General features: G+C 42.3%; 1 long non-coding RNA gene across 9 annotated transcripts in view; it reads left to right on the top strand.

Annotated features, from left to right (window-relative positions):
- Positions 1-19949, top strand: part of LOC310848256 — a 388509-nt gene that overhangs the window by 79709 nt on the left and 288851 nt on the right. The gene's annotated exons all lie outside the window — the stretch shown is intronic.

Here is a 19949-nt window from a genome sequence, read left to right as displayed (position 1 = left end):
CCCAGGTTTAGTATTTCTCCCTCCCCACCCCCATTTGCTTCCCACTTATTCTCTCTCTTATATAATTAAATTGTATCTTTTACAGGATGATGTTTCCCTTTTTAATTTTAGCAGAAGAAAAGTGAATAATTGCTGTTTTAGGAGCAAAAAATGATGGGGACTATCTTTGTTTCACAGTACAATCCCATTAAGAAGTGGGCTGGGAAAATTCCAGGTTTTTTATTCCCCAGGCATCTAGAAATTTCAGCTGAACAGATGAGGAGAAGCTTGGGGGCTGAACATGTCAAATGACAATTGCTTGTCATAAGCAAATGGGTACAAATAGTTCTACCTTTTATGTGGAATGATGATACAGATACCATGCAAGCCATAAGGATGTCATCTTCTGGCTAATTTAGAAGTTTTGCTTTGCTCTCAAACTTCCCCTTAGTACCAGGAGAATGCATTTTTTTGGAGATATAAATCTACATAGTACTGACATTAACATAATTTAATAATTCACTCTATACTAACAGAAGTTGTTGGATTAGGTAGCCTAAAGTTGGTATGTAATACCAGCCAAATAGGTACAGTGTGTTCCAGTATTAGATATAAATTCAGTCACTGAATGGGAAAAATAGGTACTGTACTTATTAAACCAGTGCAGCTGGAGGGTATGGTATGCTGTTTATTCACAATATTTGCATGGAGTCTGTATTAGCTCAGATGAAGCCAGGTGAGGCCAGCCTGAGGTTTGCCCTGTGTTCACAGTTGAGTGTGAGCCTACACAGAATTGCAGGTTTTGTGCTCTTGTCACCTTTTCCATGCTGTGCATAATTTTATATACCTCTATCATGTCTCCTTTTACCTTTCTTTTAACTAAATAGCCCAAAATGTAGTAACCTCTCCTCATAGGGGAGCTGTTCCAGTCTCTTGATTATTTTGGTATACATCAGGAGGCTTAGTTTGGTCAGAATTGAGTACAGTGGTACCTCGGGTTACATATGCTTCAGGTTACAGACTCCGCTAACCCAGAAATAGTACCTTGGGTTAAAAACTTTGCTTCAGGATGAGAACAGAAATCGTGCTAAGGTGGCACAGCGGCAGCAGGAGGCCCCATAGCTAAAGAGGTGCTTCAAGTTAAGAACAGTTTCAGGTTAAGAACGGACCTCTGGAACAAATTAAGTACTTAACCCGAGGTACCACTGTATACACTTCAAGAATTAATACTAAATGTGTTACTTCTGGTAAATGAGCCACCATAACAACTAGAGGGCTGTGAAAATTTGTGTCCTGGGCTTTTTAGACTCGTCTACCCATGTAGTATCTGAAACCAAAGGGGCACATCAGTTGACAGATATGATTCCCCCCCTCCCCAGCTCTTCTACCCTGCTATTGGGGCAGATTGTGAGTTTGTTCCCTGAAGGAGAGGAGTCTAGCATTTTGTTATTTCTAGAGCTGTTCCTGTATGTGTGTTGGTTTCTCCATACAGAACTGGTTCAGCTGGAGAGCCAGTTGTGGTTTCCATTGCAGAGGTCTGTGCTTTTATGATGTGAGAGTGCTTATTGTGCTGCTTGGAATAAAGACATTGTATGCCTTGTTGTGGGGAGGGGGATTGTAGGGGTAATTCATTAGTACATTAGTTCATTAGGCAAGAAGTCCTGGATAGAATGCTGGGAGGGATCCTGCTGGGTGAGGAGAGCATAACCCTCCCCAAGCAATCAATTCTGCCTCCATGAGGAAGCAAGTCTCGTGTTTTTGCGAACTGCACGTTTTATGAGGCGCTGGTGGAACGGGTGTCCTAATGGAATAAATGCTGCAGCTTTGAAACGGCACTGCACCTGGAGTCTTGATGATTGCATCTGTTAAGCTGGCCGTCTCAAGGCGTATCTTTTGGGCAATGCTGGCGTCCGGTTTGTTCTCCTGCTCAGTCTGGCTGCAAGTGTGATTGGGTGACACCCCGACGCTGAATGGAAACTCTCTAGAGCTGCTGCATTAGCTAATGGTATAACGTTTCTAATTGCACTTTGTGAGTTCTTGTCGTGTAATGACCAAACAGCTGCCAGTGCTTTAGTGTTAGCCATTAGGTAGGAATGCATGCATGCATGTGTGTGTGTGTGTGTGTGTGTGTGTGTGTGTTCTCTTCTTTGCATTTAGACTGACTCTTGTTTGCAAAAACAGCCAGGTTTTTAGCAAAAGGCCTTTAGGCACCACATACTGGTGGCATGTGGGGATGTTATGTGTCCTATAGTTATGACTACAGCAGTAAAGGGAGATGGTTCCCAGCAACAAGTTTACATATGACCTTGTAAACAAAGATATGAGGTGGTATACTTGTTGGAAAGGACAACATGGGTCAAATACTGCCTGCACCTTTTTTAAGAATGTGAGAAGAGTCATACTGGATTGGACCAATGGCCTGTATAGTCCAGCATTCTGTTTTCACATTGGCCAGTCAGATGCCTGTAGGAAGCCCACGAGTTGGACATGAATGTAGCAGAGCTCTCCTGTTCATGTTCACCAGCAAGTGGGATTGAGGGGCATATGGCCTTTGATATGGGAAGTAGTAACGCAGTCAGCATGAGTAGCAAAAATTGGTAAGTCTTTTCCTCTGTCAATTTGTCTGATTCCCTTTTAAGTCCACCCAAGTTGGTGGCCAGTGTACAAACTGCAGTAGTGAATGTGATAGTTCAAAAATGTGCAACGTGTGAAGAAATACCTCCTGATTCCCCCCCCCCCAACGTTGAGGGCTGCCACCAGTTATGAGAGAAGAAGCAGTGGATGATGGAAGTTGTGTCTGAAATACCTGGAGAGCTATACCAGGTTGGGGAAGACTTCTCTGATGCAACCAAGCTTTACTGCCATGAAGGAGTGATACTACAGTACAGTGGTACCTCGGGTTAAGTACTTAATTTGTTCTGGAGGTCCGTTCTTAACCTGAAACTGTTCTTAATCTGAAGCACCACTTTAGCTAATGGGGCCTCCCGCTGCCACCGTGCCGCTGGAACACGATTTCTGTTCTCATGCTGAAGCAAAGTTCTTAACCTGAGGTACTATTTCTGGGTTAGCGGAGTCTGTAACCTGAAGCGTATGTAACCCAAGGTACCACTGTACTTGTATGTTATGTAGAATTATAATGACCCAGATGACTTTGAAAGAGTATACAGAGCCAACAAACAAGATTTTTTTCCTGTAGGACAGGGGTTGGCATTTGAGAAAAGAAAATCCTTGCGTGGTTTTTGAAACACGTTTTCTTTGGCAAGGTACCTGTGTTCTTTTGTGTATTCTTCACAATTGGGGTGTTAAATCAAATTACTTATCAGAAAGCTGCAGGAAGGGCCGAAACTCTGTGATAGAGGAGCAGCTTTGCAAGCAAAAGGTCTCGGATACAACCCCTGGCATCTCTAGGTAGGGCTGGGAAACACTCCAGTCTGGAAACCTGGAGAGCTGCTACTGTTAGTAACTGCAGTAGATGATAATGAGCTAGCCAGATGAACCAGTAGTGTAAATTGGTATAAGGGAAATTCCTGTGTAATAACAAGCTGCATAATAAGTAAGCACCCATTATCTTATTTTTGATTGAAGCTAATTACCGCAAAGAAATAATTTTATTGGAATAAACTTTTGTAAGGAAATACATTAAAAAAAACATGTAAAATGCAATTTCCTACATTGGAATGTAGTGTTAGTTGGGGCCTGCCTGTCTTGGGAGATAATGAAGGAGGGTGCCTTTGGAGGTGAAGTTGAACCGTTGGAGGGTTGCAGCGTCTGCTGTGGCTCTAGAGACCAATATGTGTTGCTGCAGATGCAGCGTGGCATTTCTTCTCTCTGCTCTCCTCCCAGCAGTCATTCCTCCTCTGGTCCTAACCACAGATTTCATTAAACCAGGCATAGGCAAACTCGGCCCTCCAGATGTTTTTGGTACCACAACTCCCATCGTCCCTAGCTAACATGACCAGTGGTCAGGGATGATGGGAATTGTAGTCTCAAAAACACCTGGAGGGCCGAATTTGCCTATGCCTGGATTAAACAATCAAATACAGTTTGTTTTATAGGTATTAGCAGATATGTGAAGACGGAGATGATAGTTTAAATGAATTTGAAGTAAGTCTGCTATTCTGTAGTAGAGAATCTGTGCCTGGACTGCAGGGTTTGCAATTCAACATCTTCAGAAGCAGCTAATTACTTATTTTGCCTAGTTCTTACCTAAACTCAGGAACGTGGGTGGCGCTGTGGGTTAAACCACAGAGCCTAGGGCTTGCCAATCAGAAGGTTGGCAGTTTGAATCCCTGCAACGGGGTGAGCTCCTGTTGCTCGGTCCCTGCTCCTGCCAACCTAGCAGTTCGAAAGCACATCAAAGTGCAGGTAGATAAATAGGTACTGCTCTGGCGGGAAGGTAAACGGTGTTTCTGTGCGCTGCTCTGGTTCGCCAGAAGCGGCTTAGTCATGCTGGCCACATGACCTGGAAGCTGTACGCTGGCTCCCTCGGCCAATAAAGCGGTGCAACTCCAGTTGGCCACGACTGGACCTAATGGTCAGGGGTCCCTTTACCTTTACCTAAACTCAGCTAATGCTATTGGCCATTGTGTATATTTGGAATGGGCTCGAACTGTATGTGCCACGTGTGATTTTTATTTTATTTTAAAGCTGTCCCTTTTACCATTCCGCTGCTAAATTTTTGCTTTGAGTAAAATGAAAATTGATTTAGTGAGCCCCTTTTTAAGCTGAAAAAACTAGTCTTTTCAATTTTGACTTATATGAAGATGTTCCATGCTGGTGCTACTTCAACCCTCCCCTCCCATAGGTTTAGTGGCATTGCAGACACACACACATGAAACCTCTCTTCTGTTACTTAATTATTGCAGCTGTTCCTTTAAAAATAAGATTAGCTTGAAAAAGGTTTAGGTAGGAAAAGTCTGCAGGAAGGAAAACAGTCATCCAAGCAAGGTCAACAAGGAGCTGAAGCTTTATTTGACTGGAATGTTAACTGTGGCTCCATAGTAACATGTATGTTTTCTTGCCAAATGCCCTTATTTGGTTGCAGTACAGATTTGAAAAGATTCACTTACACTAGGATATGAAACAACACCCCCACCCCCAACCCTTAGATTTTTGTTGAAGGCTATGGTTTGGTGAAATCCTTACTTTTGCAATAGGAGAGCAATAGATTTCTCTCCTTGCTCCCAACCCCGCCCCCAATAAAAATAAAAATAAAATAACACTTCAAAACTCTGGTTCAAATTTATTTATTGATTTCTTCTGGTTGTAGCATTGTCACAATGCCCAAGTGGCTGAATTACTAAATGAGACAAAGTAAGGATGTATTTTATCTCTCTGGGAATTTTAAAGCTCTCTTCTTGGATGTGCAAAGCAATCTGCTTGCACTGAGGTATGCAGTGCAGTGGAAGATGTCTGTATTTTGAGAATTTAGAAGGCAATTAAGCTTCACAATGGCAGATGTAGTCATTAGAAGTTAATTTGTATCGTGAAATTATCTAGCAGTTTCAGAAGCCTGATTGGCCTTCCAATTAAATGGCAGTTGCCTAGCACAGCATTCTTGGATGGGCAGGGGAAACACCCTTTTTGTTCCTAAGACAGTGGTACCTCGGGTTACATACGCTTCAGACTCCACTAACCCAGAAATAGTGCTTCAGGTTAAGAACTTTGCTTCAGGATGAGAACAGAAATCGGGCTCTGGCGGTGCGGCGGCAGCAGGAGGCCCCATTAGCTAAAGTGGTGCTTCAGGTTAAGAGCAGTTTCAGGTTAAGAACGGACCTCCGGAACGAATTAAGTACTTAACCCGAGGTACCACTGTACTGCCTTGGTGGGTGTTTACTTCTGCTGTTTGGCCCTTCAGCAATAAGCGAGGGAAGAGAGATGTGATGCATTTGGATTCTGAGGAAGATGTAAGCAACAGGCATGGGACCTCAGTAGCAATTTACCAGAGTCCCATCAGGACAATTTATGTAACTGGAACATAGGAATGGCCTCATCCCAAGTCAGACCATTATCTATCTAGATCACTATCATCTACACTGACTAGTAGCAGCTCTCCAGACAAGAGTTCTCTTCCAGCCCTACCTGGAGATGCCAGGGATTGAACCTGGAACCACACAAGTCAGACACTCTACCACTGAGCTATGGCACTTCCCCAATATTCCTAATACTTGTAAGTGTACGTAGTAGCTCTGACCTTTGGCTTGCGTGTCTGTTCTGGGCTTCGACCCTTTGCTTCTGGGCTCTGTGGTACCATTTGTGATATAATGATGTCGCTTCTGTGCACACTACAAAGTTGATGGTGCAGCATTTCTGCATGTTGAGGAGCAAATACAGACTCCTTAAAGATAGTGGCATTTCCCTTTGGAAGCCTGTTTTTAAAGATTTTCAAAAGGTGAAACTAGGTACCGTAGAGATGTAAAACTCGGCGAGTGAGACCCATTGCACCTGGTGTAATGTACTTCTGAGCAAACAAACCTAGAAGCAGGCTGCAAGCGTCTAGAGAAAAGAGCTTTCCTGGACCCATATTTATTTATATTCTCCTCCATCTCTTATCTTATTTATATGCTGCTCCTTCATGCACCTGGTGCACTCATTTCATTCCTGAGCCGATTTAAACAGTATAATTGGCTCAATATTATGTCTCAACTGGCCATAGTTTCTCATTTCATATCAGAAAGAGAATCAACCACCTCCACTCAGTTTGTCTAGGGCATTGTAGGGGCTGGTTGAGCTGACCTTTCTGCCTAAGAATATCGTTTTCCTGTGTTTATTCAGCCATCTTAAAAAAGGGGGCAAGATCCGGGTTTTCCTGTCCCTCTGCTTTTCCTAGGCAGAGAAAGGGAGATTGAAAGAGTGTTGGTGCCATAGTAGACCATACGTTGCATGAATAAAGGCATTTAATGTGATTTCTTTTATACAAGATCAGGACTGGGGTCATGTCATGCCTGGGGAGTGGGCTTTAACGCTTCTCTTTCCCATAATCTCAACAGAAATCATTCTTCCAAGATGCATATTGGCACCAATGGCAGTTTTATCTTCTGGGGCAAATAGTAGCTGGGGTTAGAATGGGTGAGATTTTTTTCCCTAGAATGACAGCGTGAGGGAAATATCTTAAACCTGCTCGCTGCTCACAGTTGTCCCCGTCCCAACTGAGCTCCTCAAGGCTGATGATGTTAAGTGCAGTCACACAAATGGTGGTATAATCTAGTTTATTCCTTAGTCTAGCCAGCGGAATGCATTCTTCAAAATGGAATCTAGCACGTAATACAAACCTCTATTCTGGAGCACACACACAAGTGTTTCTCTCCTACATCTCCTGTCGCAGGAAGGAGAATACAGTGGTACCTCAGGTTACATACGCTTCAGGTTACATATGCTTCAGGTACAGACTCCGCTAACCCAGAAATAGTACCTCGGGTAAAGAACTTTGCTTCAGGATGAGAACAGAAATCACGCAGCAGCGGCACGGCAGCAGCAGGAGGCCCCATTAGTTAAAGTGGTGCTTCAGTTTAAGAACAGATTCAGGTTAAGAACAGACCTCCGGAACGAATTAAGTACTTAACCCGAGGTACCACTGTAATAAATTAATAATAAAATTTTATTTATATACCCCGGGCCCAGGGCAGCTAACAGCAAATATAAAACATTAATTAAAATGTGACTTAAAAACAGCATAAAATACAACATAGATGTCAATGTCAATAAAACTCAAAATTTCAGGGAAGAGAGATCTCTGACCATGGGGCCTCCAGAGGAGATTTTTGTAGCCTTTTCCTTGTCATTTCCAGGAGGGGACAGGAAGAGGAGCAGCTGTTGGTATTATAGTGCGACTGAATGCACCTGGTTATTTTCATATTTGTGGTGACACTGGTGGTTAGATGAATCATTGGAACTGCATTTGTGTAACTCTGGTTGTAGCTGATTATGAGCATAGTTTGATGCTTTTAATATTTTCTAATGGAATAATTAGCAGCAGCTCTGTGGAATCCCTAGAATATTTTGAAAAGCATTACCAAGCAGTATTCACTTTAATATGGAGATCACGTTTAAGAATGTTCAAAAGGCCTTTTCAAAAATCCTCAGATTCAAGAGCTTTGACAGAATTGTTATAGGTTACTGTGTCAACGAGGAATTGACGGACTCTTAAACCTCTGGATTACGCTGCCATGTGTGTGTGCTAAATCTGCATTCATTTCACATTCATTTCAAGATTCTCTAAGGCAAACTTTAATTTTAACTCCTTTTCTGCCTGTATTATTATTATTTTTTAAAAGTGGCTTTTTTGCAATATGACTTCCATAATTTTACAGTGAACAGGGAAGTAGGGTCTGCAGTGTTTAAAGCTTCAAAACACAAGCTATCAACACTCTCACATTAAAAGTTAAAATTCTAGCTAGGAGTATTCCACACCTTTTGAACTCTATCCATCAAAGTACATCAAGCCATTGTAAAAACATCCATTGCAACTCTTCCATGTTATTGAACTAAGCTTCTACTTTTTTACCACCCCCTATTCTATTCTTGGCTTCCTGAAATAATGCATCAGCTAATAGTGGAGAACTAGGATGTATTATGGTCCCTTTCAATAGTATGGAAGCATGTTGTTTGAAATCTGAACACAATGGCAGAAGTGTGTTGTTCACCAGGCTAGCTATCTCAAATAAGGATGTCCTAGGGCTGATGCTTAAGACTCTTATTAGGAAGTCCAACTCATTAGGAAGAAATCAGTGGTATGAGAGGCTGGATGAGATGTGACCTTTGCTTGTTCCTCCATACAGAATATCTCTGGGTATGCAGCTATATAGAGGAAATCCAATCTGATTTAGCATGTGCCTAGGTACAGCTGCCATTTCTGGCGATGATTCATTTGGTCACAGTTGCTGAAAAATGTACTGTGGTGTTCTCTGTCTCTCTCTCTCTCTCTCTCTCATTGTAGCATATCTGGAAGTTTACAATTGTGGCAGGCCGCTCCAAGCTTCAAGTAGTAGAGATGGAGTGTCTCTCTCTCTCCCCCCCCCACCATGTACAGGCTCAAGACCCTGGCTACATTTGTACAATCCTGCAGCCACACTTCAATGAAATGGTGTTTACTATAGTCAGGGGAGGGGGAGTGTTGTCAGCAGCATACTTACTAATTGGGTTTTCAGTTTGCTCCGCTTTGAAGACTCCTCAACACCAGAGTGAAAGGTGGAACCTTTAGAAATATGGCTACACTTTGATAATTCCTTTTTTAATGTTACCATCCTTTTAAGCTCATTGACGCATGTCCTGTAACTTCACCAGAATGCTGCCATCTCGTTAGCATATTCTGCTAATTCTGAAGTGTATGGCACCAAAAGTAGCATGTTCACACCTTCCTCTGCAGCATTAATTACTTATGAAGGGAATCTTAACATCTAGTGTACAGTGGTACCTCTGGTTAAGAACTTAATTCGTTGTGGAGGTCCGTTCTTAACCTGAAACTGTTCTTAACCTGAGGTACCACTTTAGCTAAGCAAAGTCCTTAACCTGAGGTACTATTTCTGGGTTAGCAGAGTCTGTAACCTGAAGCGTCTGTAACCCGAGGTACCACTGTATATGGAAACTTCCATGCCTTATTATTTAAGAGACAGCAAGTTTTAATGCAGCATAGAAATATATTTGTCTATCTTGAATAGTGAGGAGTGTTACTAGTAACATCCAGCACTAAAGATGGTCTCCCATTTCAATGAGGAATTTGGCTATGCAGCAACCACAAAACCTGGCAAATATAGCGGCACTGCTAAGAAGAGGCTGCACACTCATCCATACTGTTGTTTGATGTGGATAGTCAGCTTCCTGTGTACCTCCATTAATTCTCCATTGTCCATATCATGCTCTCCTCCAAATCACTGCCTTCCCACACTTTCTCCTCCCTCATGCCAGATTTTCTCATACCAGGGATACTCATACTTGGGAAAAGAAGAGGGTGTGAGAAAATCCAGACTGAGGGAAATGTGTGAAGGCAGTGAATTGGAGGAGAACTTCATATGGACAGCAGAGACTTAAGGGAGGTGCAGGAAGCTTATTAAGCACAATAAATAACAACATGGACTAGCCCTCACTTCACTATAGAGCTAAATGTGAACAGTTGTCAAAGTGTGTACTTGGTGTCTTGCAACTGAAGGCATTGGGAGCAGAAAGCCTTGTCACAGTTTCTTAAACTTTTTAAAATTTTTATTTCACTGATTAAAACAACAATAAGAGTTATCACTTCTGGCCTTCATAGCTTTAGAGTCTGCAAAGAGGAAGAGAAGGCAAGACGGAAAGGAGCAGGAACATAATTTGAAGGCAAATAGAGACATTTGTTGTAGTTGTCAGCCATGGAAAAACTTGACTTAATTTTCCCTTTTTTTTTTATCTCATGCTTTTGAAAGCCCCAGTGTGGTGCATTGCATGGTTCCCAGCCCTCTGAATATTAGCATGTGCGTTTTCATGATTATTGGACTGCTGTTCTTAAAAAAAAAATCAAAAAAAATCACACCAACTGCTGTGTCCCCCTGGACAGCAATAATTATGGGCTCTGAAAAATATGAGATGAAACGAGGTGGGTCAGTGTTTTGATAAATATCTCAGCAGGGTTCTGAAGTTAGTTGGAGTTGAACAAGGTGACTTTGCTTCCTTGCCACGGCCAATCTATTGGTACTTAGTCCCTTATTCACTTTATAACACTCAAATTTTTGTTGTTGTTGTTGTGTGTAGCATTATTAACATGAAGACTGAAATCTATGTAACTTTCAAAAATGTGGTTAAATATTTGACTTTATCTCTGCCAATGGATTTATACAAAAGATAATAAATGAGCTTCTTGATCTGTGTGAAATAATGGCTAGATGCAAGTGGTTGGGTGTTGTGGTTTTTTTTTTGGGGGGGGGTGCTTCTTGTTTGTTAATCGACACAACAAAGGGCAACAGATCCAAATGAGTTTGAAATGTTTCTTTCTCTTCTCAGTTCTGAATTTTTCAAACTCATTAATTTTCCCAGCATTGGATAAACTTCAAAAGGCACAACAGAGAAGAACAGTCTTTGTTTTGCTGTTTTAAAAATTATCTACCTGACACTTAGTGTCATAGCAAATGACCTAGCTCATTATTTTTCCAGAACTGTGTTTATGTTGCCCTTTCTTTTCTGCCCTGATACAATTGTATGGACAAGCTTTCTCAAGTCACCTTCACTGTTACTTTTGTATTAGCTCTAACCTCCTCCTGTAACTACTCCCCATTCTTTGCCCTTGAGTCGTATTCATCCCCTGTCACTCTGCTGAGTTCAAGAGTCTGCCAACAGTAACAGGCAGGGGGAAAGGGGAGGTAGGAGAATTAAGATTGGGAGCTCAGAAATGCTGTGGCAGCACTTCAGGATTAAGATTTTAATAAATTTCACCTTGCTTTTTTTAGGATCCTCCTTCTTTCCAGTACATGGTATTTATAAATCAGCTGTTGAGCCACTGACCTTGTCGGTTGTCCCATTTACTGATTACTGTGCGTTTTCTAGTTGGTCCTTATATTTTTTTATTACTTTTTTGCTATGATTACAAATGCACACTAAAATAGATGTGTATGTTGGAGTGCATCTTTATGGAAAATAAAATGTCCAGTTGCCTTCATCTACACATAGAGAGGTTGGCTTGCTTGTGTTAGCCAGAGAAATCTGTGTTAGCAGGATCGTTTCTTCTCTATTTTTGGCACACTCATCTGGAGGGGGCTGTTGGATGGAAGATCTTAACCTGTTGACAAGGGATTTGACTAGATGACACTTTGTTCCATTCCCAGTTCTTTGGGTGCAATTCACATCCTATTGAAATCTGCACAAATACTCCCCAGTACTCCAAAAAACTCTGGATTGTACCCTGATTGATGCTTTAAGTATTGATGTTGTTTTTAGTGGATGATGTGAAAACTCTTTCGGAGAAGTAGATGAAGGGAGCATTTGAAATTGGGCTTCTCTGCCTTGCCAGCTTGAGTTTCAGAGCTGTGTGTGTGTGTGTTCCTCTTTTGCTTCCTAAAAAGATGCATTTGTAGTAGAGTACTACTCAGGGACGCTGTGGCGCTGTGGGTTAAACCACAGAGCCTAGGACTTGCTGATCAGAAGGTCGGCTGTTCGAATTCCCATGATGGCGTGAGCTCCCGTTGCTCGGTCCCTGCTCCTGCCAATCTAGCAGTTCGAAAGCCCGCCAAAGTGCAAGTAGATAAATAGGTACCGCTCTGGTGGGAAGGTAAACGGCGTTTACATGCACTGCTCTGGTTCGCCAGAAGCAGCTTAGTCATGCTGACCCCATGACCCGGAAGCCAATGATCTCGGCCAATAAAGCGAGATGAGTGCCACAACCCCAGAGTCGGTCACAACTACACCTAATGGTCAGGGGTCCCTTTACCTTTACCTTACTACTCAGATCCATGAAGCTTCCTTCCTTCTTTTTGCAAAGGAGAAAACATGGTTACAAAAATCTTGTTTTGTGAACCGCCCTGAGATAATGAAGGGCAGTATATAAATCTAATAAGTAAAATGGACACTTTGAAAACTTTGATTACCAGTGATGGTTGCCCCACATCAAACTTTCCCACAGTTGTGTTTTTCAACTTTCCATTACCTTCCTGATTTTTTTTTAAAAAGATGCTGAAAGAAATTCAAGTTCTCATAGCTTGCTTAAAGTGGACAGAGTCCAAGAAAAAGGCAGTTCTTCTTTCTTTTCTTTTCTTTTTTTACTCTGAGGCATTCTTTACTCAACAGCTCATAAACCATTAAGATGTTGAGGGCAGGGCAGCGGATAGTGCCCATGGCCAGCAGAATAAGAAATCTGTGTTTTTAGCCCCCACTTTTCTCTCTCCCTTAATGCTGAGCATTTCCTTGGCACCGATTTCCTAGTGAAGAAATTGCATGGGGACAGAACGAGGAAGCGTTAGGCCAGGCCTGCTTCAAACTGTTCTCATGAACTAAGTGACTGCATGCGGAAGGGAATAATAAGCTGGCTGTCTCTGCAGTTATGATCTGGCTGTGTGAGTCAATTGGTCTGCTAAATCCATTACATTCTCATGCCGTTTAGATTAAGAGGAAAGAAGAGCACTGACCTCTAGCCTAACAGTGAGATCACAATTAAAACCCTGAAGTATTTATAGAGCTTCCCCAGTTTTCTTTTCATTACATTTTTAATGTAGTCATGGACTTTCCTTCAAAATCACCACACTTTTTAACTTAAAAAGCAAACATGGCCTTTCAGTAGATGAGATTTTTTCCCCTCCTTGTTAAAGCTGTGTTTATCATAGAAAGCTACAATACATCAATTTATGATCATCAGTCCCTCCAGCTCATTACTGTCTGCACTGACTAGCAGTGGCTCTCCATGACTTTCAGATGCAGACTTTCCCAGCCTTGCCCAGAAATGGCAGGACCCAACTTAGGACCTTTTGCACGGGAAACATATGCTTGAGCTATAGCAGATCATTAATGGCATGGATCATTGGTTTCTAATAGGTATGGACCTGCATTGAACAAAGCTGTACTGAATGCCTTGGGTACAGGATGCTTCTTACCCTTGTTTCGTATTGATAAATTCAATTAATGAAAAGGTTTTTCAGAAGTATTTGACTGCCCCATATTTTTAAGGCAATATCACGCTACCAAAACATCTTAGATGTTAGAAATCTGCCCACTCACAAAAGTCTCCAAGTACCCCCCCTTTCCACTTTTGAAGGCAAAAATAGTGCCCTGAAAGTTTTTAGGACAGCTCTAAAACAAACAAGCAAAGAGAAGCCTGCCCTGTCCCTGATCACATTACACAAACTCCCAAATTACATGGGACCATGAAGTTGTGGAAACTGGGATCTTCAATGCCATGTACTTTAGTTAGGTTAGCTAGTTGGGAGAATTAGTAATTGCCAGCTTCTTCCCAGATTTGCAAGTTCATTCTCACTGCACCAGTTGAATGAAGCTAGAGGAATCTCATAGTTCCAAGGCATGTACAGAGTGCCAGCTGAAGCATGCTCCTCTGTATTTGGAAATGCAACCAGGATTTATTTTAGTGGGGGCTGGTTTTATGTTAGGGTGGCCAGAACTGAGTTATCTGTGATGCAACTGGTCACTTAGTTAAGAATTTTTGTTTTTTAACTTCATTTGGTGGTGGGGAGGGGGGAGTAGTTGCTCCCTCTGCACCCCTATGACTATGCCCATGAATGCAGCAGCATACTGATGCTTCACACCATTATCATGGTTATGATTATTGAAAAACCTTTTGTTTTTTAAGCTCAAGAACTGCAGGTAAGTGGCTTTGCAATGCCAGTGTCAAAATGCCTCTCTTCCCTCACCAGCCACCCTGCACTTTCATGAACCCCCCTATGGCATTCTAACTATGTTGACCTGGTTACTATAATAGCATGGAGACTTTGGGGCTCTATTTCTTCCAAATATTGCCCATTATACAAATGCTTCACATAGCTTTTGCTAATAGGCACTGACATAGTGTGCTGCATGTAACCTTGTAAAGGTGTAGTACTGAGTCAGCTCCACTTTTTTCAAACAGCTTCCTCGACCTATCTCTGTATATATTTTCATTTGCACGTGGCTATCATGGACATCACATTTGCACCCGCCCCTCCAAGACATTTGTTCTGCTTCTGCTGCTGCTGTGACTCGTGCTATGAGATCAGAATCAAATTCTGAAGTGGAGTCATCCTTGCAGTGCAGATTAGCGTGGGCAGGAAAGGTCATTGTGCTCTTCCTTTGGGATAAATCTGCGGTGAGGTGAGGGAAGAGGAAGACTGCTTATGTTCCCTTGACCAAGATTCATATCTTCGGCAGCTTTTGAAAAACAGAACTTAATTAGATATTTGTGTAATACAGAGGATAAGGCCTATCAACTGCTATTAGCCATGACTGCTGAATGAATCCTTGTTTGGGAAACAGACTTCTAAGCCAGAAGAAACAGGAATAAAGAAGTTCTAGCTAGATTGAAATTTAATGAGCTTAGGTTACAAGAGGGTAGGCTTTGGTTAAACAGGTTCAGGGTTCTTGTATTAATTCACAAGGCCCTTAATTTGTTTTTAAGAGATCTCAGGATATCTCAGGGACCTCTGGATTCCTTATAACATTGCCTGATCATTTGTTAGTGCCCTCTCCATGGCTTGGATGCATAGTTCATTTGCACATGGAATATTCTGGGCCCAATTTTGTAGAACCCTCTTCTAGTTCAGGTCAGACAGGCCCCCTCCGTGTTGAATTTCTGGTGCTTTCTGAAGGCTCTTTTGTTAAATTCCAGCAACTTTTTAATCGAAGTCTGATAGGCATTCGGCACGGAACTGTCTTTGTGTCACATGGAGCTCCCACTGAGGCCAGCATTACAGGAGGTGTAGCAGCTCTGGATTTCTTATGTAGAGCAGGCACTTCGACTAGAGGGCCTACAAAACCCTCTCCAACTCTTGTAATCTGTGAATGATGTGCGTGATGGAAAGAGGATAAATATACCAGTTGTGGGGAGGGAGGGGGGTCGCGACTCGGCAGAGTCAAAGGGAATGTATGGTGCTATTACAATTTGTTGGAAAAGAATATGTAAGGAAAACAATAAAAATTCATTTGAAAAACAAACAAACTATTGTAATCTGTGACTAGAAGACCACACAGTAGTAGCCTTTGGCAAAGGCCAAGGAGATGGCAGAGATATTAAAACCTCACTCACTGATGCTAAAGGTTGGTGTTCCAATTGCTAGACTTAGTTAGCCTTTTCTGGCAGAAATTCAACGTATGTAACTGCTCCCAGCATGGCACAGCGGTGGTGGGAGAAAATAAACTACCTGTTCCATGACTGTTATGAAACTGTTAAAGACACAGTATTCCCAAACCTGGCAGACCTCCACCCACTTTCAGATTTTTCCAGATGCTGCCCACAGCTGTAGTTTGCAATATGAATCCTACTTTTTAAAAAATGAAACCTAGATAGATGCTAAGTTCTATTCCAGAAATAAAGGTGTGAAATGCCCACAGCTTTGAATATGTTGATATCTCCTGCTGGTCAGAAAATGCTTCCGGATTCCCTTCAAGCTTTATTAAGTCAAAATGTAACAGGTTGGTTCAAACTAAACAATGCTGTTTCCTCTAGGAAATATTGCCTAATGATTACTCTTGAGCATCCTCTCTTCTTTTCTATTTTAAATTTGCATGTTGGGGGTGGCCGCTTAAAATGAAATGTTCATGTTCTCTATGGGTGGTCAGAAAACAGGAGACGACTTCCAGCGTTATAAAGATGCAAGTTTGTTTTTGCATGGAATCTTCAAAGGCTTCCAGACTTCCTTGCATGATGATACAGTCAGGAAGTTGCGTGGGAGGAATTTTCTGAAGCTGTTTTCTATAATGGGAAACGTACAGCGACCATCCTCCCCCCCCTCTTTTAGCTGCAAGCTAATACAGCTACAGATTCTTTTGTTGTTGTTTTTAATTTTTGCTTTGTCCCAGAAACCTTTTGATTTTTGCATTAGTTGCCCTCGGTGTTTCTAGGTGTGCACTGTATGAATGTAATTTGGCTACGTGGAAATACAAATGCTGCATTCATGATTCAAACCGTTAATAAGATTCTCAGGCTGGGCAACTTCAGCGGACGTACCTTGAGGTGCCTCGTTCTGGGACTTATTCCAGGCCATATGTTTAGCAGATTTCTATTTCCTGCATCTGATGCATAGAATGAAGGTTAAAATTACAGTCTCTAGCTGTACAACTTAAGTACAAGTGCTCGCAATTTCTTCGGGAAGTCTTGGGAGAGCTTATTTAGTCTGGCATAAGTGATAAGGCCGCTGTCATCTGAACTGGTTTCGACAGCAGCGTGTTCAAATGCGTTTTGGATAAATATGGTGCACCTATGTATTAACTTACAGCTTGTTTGTTTGTTTATAGTCTCACCCTGCACTTTTCACTGCAAAAGGCTCCCAGAATGGCTTAAGGAAGATAAATAAAAAAACACAAGATGGTCCCTGTATACAGGCTTGCAGTCTAAAAGACATGACAGCAAAGAAAAACGTGGTGGGGAGGAAGGAGGCAAGGAAGCAAACTCAGGTGGCAGTTCTTAAAGTTAAAAAGTTCTTATAATGCCCAATTGGGATGGGAACAGTTGAGGGAGAAAATAAGCAAAAACAAAACATAACCCAACTGTCTCAGGAGAATAAATAAAGTGGGACTTTCACTCTCATCTCTTCTGCCGCCGCAGCTAGATGTCATGACTGCTAGATGACAGCTGAGAGAGAGGAGGAGCCAAATGGAGTTTCTCTCAGCTGAGCTGTGAGTTGTAGTCTAAAACTTCTGGAGGGCACTAGCTTGGTGAGGCCTGGCTTAGTGGACTTTATCACATGTCAAGGGTTCACAGGGAGTCGTGCTGACATCTGCCCCAAACTACTGTTTGGTGGCTGTTGACAGATGAGGGCTAATGAACTGTAGATGAATTGGAACATAGCCGCTTCTGATCATCACCTTTCAGGCTATGGTGTCTTGGGGTGGATTTACTCAAAGTAGACCAACCGAAATGCATGAACATGACTAAATTAGGGCCATTAATTTCAGTGGGTCTATGCTGAGGAAATCTTAGTTGAGTGCCACTCTTGATTGCTGTTTCTGAGCAGGTGCAATTTGCTCAGTCGCTGGTGTGCTTTTTATCAACTATATGTGATATGATCACGGCACCCAGGAATAACCTGGCACCAGCAGCCTGGGAATCTGTAATCTCTGGGATTTTTGAGTGTGACGCACAAGGGAGTGGCGCTGGAGACTGCCCGGTAGCAGCTAGCATAGCTATAGAACTATTGAAATTCTGGGTTCAATTAAAGTCGCTGCTCTTGACCCCTTTACGGCCCATGATAGCCCTGTGACTTGTACTAACTCAGGGAACATATGTTTTTTTTTAAGATGTAACCCCTGCTGTCCACTTTGAGGGCTGCTCTCGTGGCTGCCCTGGTTCTGTGAGCCCACCTTCCTCAAATGCCAGCTACAGTTACATTTTAGGCAATACGAGAACATCTCATATGAATATTCTCACAAAAACCTACATACCACTTCCTCCATTTTTTAACAAAAATATTTAATATAAGTTCAGTTTCCCCTTTATTGCAAGGAAGCTTGCATTGATTTGGCTAATTGGGATGCTGCTCAGTCAATTACATGGGAAGAATAAAATGTGTTTAGTTTTCTTGGCAATATGCACTCCTGTTATCTATTTAATAAGCATCTGGGGCTCTTCTAATTGTAACTGGAGATTGCCTTGCGTGTTCCATGCAAACCAGCTTCCCATGACCTCTTTTTTGCTTGCTGTCAGCACCACTGGCTCTTCAGGCCTTTCCAGATAACTCATTTTCATTGCAATAAATATGCAGTTGTTCTTAATTTGTTGCACGAGAGCCAAGCACCATCCCTCAAGTAGCATTTCTGTTGCAAGGAGATTTCATCCGGCACTCAAAATGCAATATTTTGTGCCACAGGAAATGTAATTAGGTAGCATAGCCATTGCCATGACGGCTGTATTTTATGTGGCTGAACAAGTGTTATGCAGATGTATTGGGTGTGGTGCCAGTGTGGTGTAGTGGTTAAGAGCGGCAGTCACATAATCTGGGGAACCGGGTTCGTCTCCGCTCCTCCACATGCAGCTGCTGGGTGACCTTGGGCCAGTCACACTTCTGTGAAGTCTCTCAGCCCCACTCACCTCACAGAGTGTTTGTTGTGGGGGAGGAAGGGAAAGGAGGTTGTTAGCCGTTTTGAGACTCCTGAAGGGGAGTGAAAGGCGGGATATCAAATCTAAACTCTTCTTCTTCTTCTTCTTCTTCACCCATTTCCCCCATTCCTGTGCCCATGATGTTTAGTGATTCTGCTATAATAGACCCTAATATACCAAAATATCTGTTTTAGATACTAAGTGCATGAATTCCCATTGTGTATAGGAATCATAGAATCATAGAACTAGAATATAGCATAACTTTTTCCTAAATAAATAAATAAATAAATATCAGGAAAGTTCCAACACCCTGCCATCTCATCATGAACATTTTCTCTTTCTTTTATTTTAATTGTTTGAAAGCTGTGCCCCTCTCCTCACCATAACTGAATTTGAATTATAACAGGGGATGTATAAGTTGGAGATAACAAACTAGGCTATATGCCTGGGTAGTTAAGTAGTGCTGATGGTAGTGCTTGGACTGGAGATAGGAAGGACAGTGGCAGAGGAAGGGAAACAGTCCCATGTTGATATGGCTGATTTGAACTGGCAATTGGCTCATGCAGATCAGGAGCAAGGAACCTGTGCCCATAGTCCTGCAGACGTGTAGGTATTCCATTGGATTGCACACGAGCTGATCGGGATCCCAGACGCATGCAGCCCATGCTAAATGGGTGGGCATCAAGGGGGTGGGGCAAAGGTAGAAGGCCTTGATTCCATGCACGCATCCCCACGTTGTATAGTATGTTATACACAATTCATCCACTTGTAGCAAGGGAGGGACTCAGTGGTAACACTCATGCTTTGAATGAAAAAGGTCCCAGGTACAATACTGGCAGTACATCCAGTTTCACTTGTGAGCCGAGAAAGGGGTTCAAATCACCTGCCATGTTTTCCTTTTTGGCACAGTTCAACTGAGAAGGTCTTCCATTTTCTTATGCTGCTCCCATTCGTTTTCAATATGCATCTGCTGGAGAGATTCTTGTTAAATTGTGTCTTTTGACCATTTTAAAGCAAAGGTGTTTGTTCTGTAAGCAGGGATGGACAAATATGCCTTTTTCCAGTCTGTGACATTTTCGCATGTCATTACCACAATTCTGTTCCATTCCATTCAGTATTAATCCTCTTTCTCTCAACTGCCCCCTCCTAAATAGTGTTCAAATTGTGTTGGATCTTAACTCAGAGCCTGTGTGGTGTAGTGGTTAAGAGCAGTAGATTCGTAATCTGGGGAACTGGGTTTGCGTCTCCGCTCCTCCACATGTAGCTGCTGGGTGACCTT

The sequence above is a fragment of the Podarcis gaigeae genome (genome assembly GCF_964106915.1).
Source record: "Podarcis gaigeae genome assembly, chromosome: 7".
NCBI lineage: Eukaryota > Metazoa > Chordata > Lepidosauria > Squamata > Lacertidae > Podarcis > Podarcis gaigeae.
This window is presented reverse-complemented; position numbering and strand designations above follow the sequence as displayed.